Raw genomic sequence first — 7,023 nt, 5'->3', positions numbered from 1 at the left:
TTCCTTCTATCCAAACGTTAGAGGCCATGTGTCCACCCTTGTGTAAAAATTAGTTTCCGGGTTCAGATTATTTGTTGATTGCAAAAAAATATTCACATCCCTCCTAAGGCAACTTCTAACATGTTTATTTACAAGGAGATGGCTTGTTGTCTAAGAGTTGGTAAATGAATTAATCATGGCACACTTTGCAAATTTTTTCTCTCCCCAGTTAGCATGGCTATCCATATGTATTCAAGTGTACAAACAGCAACTGCTAAGCCTATAATATGGTACCTTGAATCGCTCTGATTTTTTTTTCTTGATTAGTGATGCCTGTTATGTTTTTCCATCTGAAAAAATAAGCCACATATAGACAGGCTGCTAACTCACTAAGTCGAATTTTTAAAAATGTAAAAAATAGGTAAAGTGAATTGTTGGCTATGTTATTTTTTTGGACCCAGAAATTCAAAGTAACAAAAGTTATAACATTAGTCATGCTATAAATTTGAGCAGTGGTGCACAAAAGAATTGGCATTTAAAGACATTCTGAGTTAATCACATTTATGTAGGAATGAAATTAGTTTAAAGAAAATCTTAGTAAATGAACCCTTTGACATCAGCATTGTGTTTAATTTTATGCATGTGTTTCTGATATACTGCATCATGTAACAATCATTTTCTCTGACTGCTGGTCCATCAGTAGCCCCTCCCCCCTTACCTTCCCCCTGCCAACACACACACACACACACACACACACACACACACACACTCGCCGACCAAATGAATCAAGAAGTGTCTACTGGTTTGGAGAAAGAAATATATAGAATGCATCTCTAAGCACATCACAACAGCTCATATCACGTCTCTGTTATTATCTTCAATATATTATTATAGAGTGCTGAATTATTATTTCACTTATTTTGGAGTTAGGAATATATATGTCTTTGGTTTTATCAAATAAAAAGGAATATGGCACTTCGATTCACAGGGAAGGATGCAGAGAGCATACATGAATATTAAAACTAATAAACTTTGCTGACAAGATATATATTTTTGGCATTAGGTATTTATTCCTACCATTCTGTATATCTGGGCAAATATTCAGAATATTTCTAGATATGTACATGGAGAGGGACTGCATGTACACATAGCTTCTTTTCCCCCTCCCCCCCCTCCCACATGCTGGAGTCTTATGAGGTGAACAATAAGAATGAAAATCAGCTTCTGCAAAAGGCGGCAGCAATCCCATGATTCCATCTGAGCCAATCACTTAACATATCATTCATAATGCTAGCCTGCTCCCATCATCCTTGCCCTGTCAGGAGTATCTTTCTTCATTTTCTTCTGCTCCTCAGTTCCAAGAAAGTGGAACCACTGTATCATTTACTGTCCACAACCTAAGCTGCTGATTTAAGGGTTGATTTGTTATTTTCCATAATGTCCTGTACAATTCTTTTTGATTTCAATGCAAAGTTTAAGTTGGAGAAAAGCCTTGGATAATTTTGACAGTGGAAGGTTTGGATAAGATTAAATTTATCTATCGCTTTGAATTGCTCTATATGGTTTTAGGCATTTCAAAAGATTTAAATAAGTGTTTTATGGTAAGTGGTCCTTTTCTCTTTCGAGACTATTATACACTAAGTGAACAAAACAAATGACCTCAGATATCTTTAGCACAAGTTAAAGGAAATCTTTCTTATCACTGAAAATTGGTGACTCAAAAATGTCTATAATGAGAAGGAAAAACATTTATTCACCATATCCTGAAATAGTTATGGTCCCATTATGTCTAACAAGGCTTCCTGAAGGCAAATTCGTTATAATTTGTATCTTTTCTTATTATTTTTCACAGTGGACAGTGATGACTCTCTGACTTAAAACCTAATCACCAGTGCCTATTAAATTTGGGTTTATACGTTGCTGAAGGTAGAACTGATTATCATAGCGAATGAAATACTTGTTTGGCCTATTCCCAGAGGGCAAAAAGTCATTCTTCAAGGTGATGCCTCTCATTTGAGGAATACATTAACAATTGAAGGCAGTTAAAAATACATGTGAACTCCCAGTCAGGCAGATCTGAGGTTGACCACATATATTTACTGGCTGACTCTTGCCTCATTCAGGGAGGAAAACTGTGATATGGAAGGCTGATTTCTGCAACACACCATACTTTAATTTACAACTCTCATGCAGCACGTGGATCATGTATGCTTAGCAAATATTTAGATTCTTAACACTCTGTGTAGGTTTGGTATGTTTTCGTACGCCATTCAAGCTATAGAAAAAATTATTAGAAAAAAAAAAGTCCCAGCAGCATTAAAGGTAAAAATGTTTAGTTAAAATAAACCTCTCATTTAAAACATGTACTATGACTCAAGCGATATCAATGCAATTGTATAGTCATGGATCCCAAAGCTTACCAGGAAATGCACGAGGTCTGAATTATTTAAAAGACAGAATTATTGGTAACATAGAACAGGTTAGGTAATGATTTTCTAAATTAGATTGGCATCCATAATCAAACAGATAAGACGTGATATGATTAAAAACTACCAATGTCAGTTAACGTGCTTTTGCATTTTCAATTTGCTATATTTTTGGTACAAAAAATACCAGAATTTAGAAGTGAAATTATAACTCATTGAAAATGAAGAGATAATTCAACCTTTACCATATACTTTACAGTCTTTGTCACTCGTAAAATATCACAAGTCTAAAGAAATGCACGAGTCTTCATAATTTTCGGATACGTATTGCCTTAAGTTGCAATAAACCACATAGAAATACCAGTAATAACCTAATTTACCAGTAAGTCAATTGATGAAAAGCAGAAATTTGCATTAAAAAAGTAAAACTGTCCATTTATCCATAGTGTTCCGAGCCTCTCATTGCAGAAAAAAAAATCTTTTATGTATAGCAATTTTTCAGAATGCTTTCTCATGAATTAGCTCAATTAGCTACCTCAAGGACTCTTGGGGTGTGAACAGAGATGCCCCATTGGCGTGCAAACTGAATTTCAGAGAGGATGTGCAACTCACCCAACATCTGGAATCCGGAACATGGCAGGGCTGGGACTCAAGTTCTAATCTTTGGACTTCTGGTTCAGTGCTCATTCTTCTAAACCACACTGCTCCTTTTTTTCGTCAAGTAAGGAGACTGTGAGCATATTTCACTCTGTATGATGTATAGGTTTATTGGGAGAGTGACACAACAGAGCAGTGAAGTGCAAACCATAGAAATGAAGCCATGCATAAAGCTGTATAAGAAATATGTATATTGAAGTCCCATTTCATGAAGGTACGAGGGCCATGTGGTTTCCTATATTATTTATGAGCACATTGTTATCCCTATGTTATTATTACTATTATTGTTTACTTTCTCTGCTCTGCCACATTGTTTTAAATAACATGTGCCACAGGCAGTATGGAACATGAATGGTGCGCTTTGATTAAAAAAAAGGAAAAAGGTGCATTAACTAGGTTCAAGTGCTAAGCTCCTCCCTTGCCACAACCTGAGGGCATTCCAGGTTCATCATGGAAGGAATACATTTCTGTCTCTAAGGAGGGTATCCTTTTCGTCTGTGTTGTAAAAGCTGCGACCAGAAATGGCAGTGATTGAGGATTTGAAGAAGTGAGGGAGAGAGAGGGAACAACCAAAGAAGCCCCCGTTGCCCTAAATGAAACCTACTGGTTTGACATTCTGTTTGAATCGATTTTGAAAAGCCTGACATTTCCTAATTCATTTCAAAGTCATTGAAAAGAATATAAAAATTTTTAAATAAAAGGAAAACTACTAGAAAGCATATGTAAAATAGCTGCAAATATGATATCATTGGCCATTTCTATTTTTCAATGTGCATTCAAATCTGATTCTTGTGGTCTTTCAGTTTCCTTTGAATAACCAGATGTGGGATGTTTAACCATTTTGCCTCTGTTAATTTATAATATTAAAGTATTTTTATTTAATAATTAATTTTTAGTTTAAGAAGGCTATTGGGAAAATTGATCATACCATTTTACTTCCTAAATTAATTTATAAAGCAATATTATATTAATAATGTGACTCTTATTTTTAAAAATAAAATTAGAAGTACTGAAGATGGATTATATAGGAAACACGGTAACCAAAGATAATCTTTAAATATAAAGAAAGGCAGTGTAGCACATTACTGAAGAATATGGTCTCTGGAGTCAAATGCTTAGATTTAAATCCTGAAAACAGGGATCCCTGGGTGGCGTAGCGGTTTGGCGCCTGCCTTTGGCCCAGGGCGCGATCCTGGAGACTTGGGATCGATTCCCACGTCGGGCTCCCGGTGCATGGAGCTTGCTTCTCCCTCTGCCTGTGTCTCTGCCTCTCTTTCTCTCTCTGTGACTATCATAAATAAATTTAAAAAAATTAAAAAAAAAATAAATCCTGGAAACAGACAATACTCTCTGGGTGTCAAATTTTCTGATCTGTAAAATAGGAGAAAGTATAAAATCCTATTCCATGGTTTTTTTGTGAGGATTACATGCAATTGCTCAGAACAGTGCATGGATAATATAAAATAATCAATTTGTCTTAACTGTTTGTTCAAGAAGAATCCAGGTACATCTCCTTTTATTGTATTTCACAGAGTTTGTGTTTTTTACAAATTGGAGGTGTGGCCACCTTGCATCCAGCAGGTCTTCTGGTTCCATTTTTCTCAAAAGCATCTGCTCACTTTCATGTCTCTATGTCACATTTTGGTAATTCTCACAAGTTTTCAAACTTGTTCACTATTATTAATTTTTTTGTGTGTGGTGATCGGTGATCAGTGATCTTTGATGTTGCTATTACAATTGTTTTGGGGCACTAGGAACTGCTCCACCAACCAGGCATTTCCCATCTCTCCCCCTCTCTTCTGGCCTGTCTATCCCCAGAGACACAACAATATTGAAATTAGGCCAATTAATAACCCTACAGTGGCCTCTAAGTGTTCAAGTGAAAGGAAGAGTTGCATGTCTTTCACTTTAAATAAAAAGCTAGAAATGATTAAGCTTAGTGAGGAAGGCATGTCAAAAGTTGAGAGAGGCCAAAAACTAGTCCTCTTGTGCCAAATGATTAGCCAAGTTGTGAATGCAAAGGAAATGCCCTTGAAGGAAATTAAAAGTGTTACTCTGTTGAACACATGAATGATAATAAGAAAGCCAAACAGCCTAATTGCTGATATGGAGAAAGTCTGAGTGGTCTGGATAGAACATTAAACCGGCCACAACAGTCCCTTAAGCCAAATCCAGGGCAAGGCCCCGACTCTCTTCAATTCTGTGAAGGCTGAGGGACGTGAAGGAGCTGCAGAAGAAAAGTTTACAGCTGGCAGAGGCTGGTTCATGAGCTCCAAGGAAAGAAGCCATCAGCATTGCATCGAGGTGCAAGGTGAAGCAGCAAGTGCTGACGTAGGAGCTGCAGCCAGTTCTCCAGAAGACCCAGCTAAGGAAACTAATGACGGTGGCTACACTAAACAATACACTTCCACCGGAGATGGGACAGCCTTCTGCTGGAAGAAGATGCCATCCAGGACTCATAGCTGCAGAGGAGAAATCAGTGCCTGGCTTCAAAGCTTCAAAGGACAGTCTGACTCTCTTGTCAGAGGCTAATGCAGCTGCTGAATTTCACTGGAAGCCAATGCTCGTTGGCCTTTCCGAAAATCCTAGGGCCCTTCAGATTTATGCTAAATCTTCTCTGCACATGCTCTGTAAATGGAACAAGAAAGCCTGGATGATACCACATCTGTTTATAACATGGTTTACTGAATAATTTAAACCCACTGTTGAGACCTACTGCTCAGATTAAAAAAAAAAAAAGAAGATTTCCTTTCAAAACACAACTGCTCATTGACAATGTCCTGGTCACCTAAGAGCTCTGATGAGATGTACAACAAGGTTAATGCTATTTTCATTCCTGCTAATGCAACATCTATTCTGCAGCCCATGGATCAAGGAGTAAGTCTGACTTTCAAGTCTTATTATCTGAGAAATACATTTTGTAAGGTTGTAGCTGCCATATGTAATAATTCTTCTGATGGATCTGGGTAAGGTAAACTGAAAACCTACTGGAAAGGATTCACTATTCTAGATGACACTAAAAACATCTGTGTTTCATGGGAAGAGGCCAAAATATTAATATTAACTGGAAAGTGGAAGAAGTTGATCCTTACCTTTATGGATAACTTTGAAGGGTTCAAGATTTCAGTGGAGGAAGTAACTGCAGATGGGGTGGAAACAGCAAGAACTACAAGTGGAGGCTGAAGATGTGACTGATATACTGCAATCTCATGATAAAACTGGTACGGATGAGGAGGTGCTTCTTATAGATGAGCAGAGACAATGGTTTCTTGGGGTAGAACCTACTCCTAGTGAAGATGCTGTGAAGATGTTGTGATGGTTGTTGAAATTAGAAGAAAGGAATTAGAATATTAGATAAATGTTGTTGATAAAGCGGCAGCAGGGTTCTACTGCAACTTTGAACAAAGTTCTACTATGAGTCAAATATTATCAAAAAATATCAGATGTTAAAGAGAAATCTTTCATGGAAGGAAGGGTCAACTGATGCAACTTAATGTTGTCTTATTTTCAGAAATTGCCACAGTCACCCCAATCTTCAGCAATCACTACCCTGATTAGAAGGTAGCCATCAACATCGAAGCAGACCCTTTACCAGCAAAAAGATTACAACTCACTGAAAACTCAGACCATGGTTAGCATTTTTTGGCAATAAAGTATTTTTTAGTTAATATATGCATATTGATTTTTAGACCTAATGCTATTGCACACTTAATAGACTGGAGTATAGTGCAAATATAACTTTTATATGCACTGGAAAACCAAAAAATTCATTTGATTCACTTTATTATATTTGCTTTATTGTGGTGGTCTGAAATGAGACCTGCAAATAATGGTGGTGGTCTGGAATGAGACTTGGAAAAATCTTTGAGGTATGCCGGTACATTTAAATGGTGTTATAATACAATTGAGCTCAAGGTAGTGTTGTTCCAAGAAAGGGAAGGAGATTCAGAGATTCTAGAAA

The 7,023-nt window shown here is 37.0% G+C and overlaps 1 pseudogene; it reads left to right on the top strand.

Moving 5' to 3' along the window:
- The first annotated feature begins 4,928 nt into the window (after nt 1-4,928).
- On the top strand, nt 4,929-6,698 carry LOC112678378 (tigger transposable element-derived protein 1-like; annotated as a pseudogene).
- Nucleotides 6,699-7,023: the final 325 nt, after the last annotated feature.

Source organism: Canis lupus, chromosome 29 (genome assembly GCF_003254725.2).
Source record: "Canis lupus dingo isolate Sandy chromosome 29, ASM325472v2, whole genome shotgun sequence".
In the NCBI taxonomy this organism is placed as follows: domain Eukaryota; kingdom Metazoa; phylum Chordata; class Mammalia; order Carnivora; family Canidae; genus Canis; species Canis lupus.
This window is presented reverse-complemented; position numbering and strand designations above follow the sequence as displayed.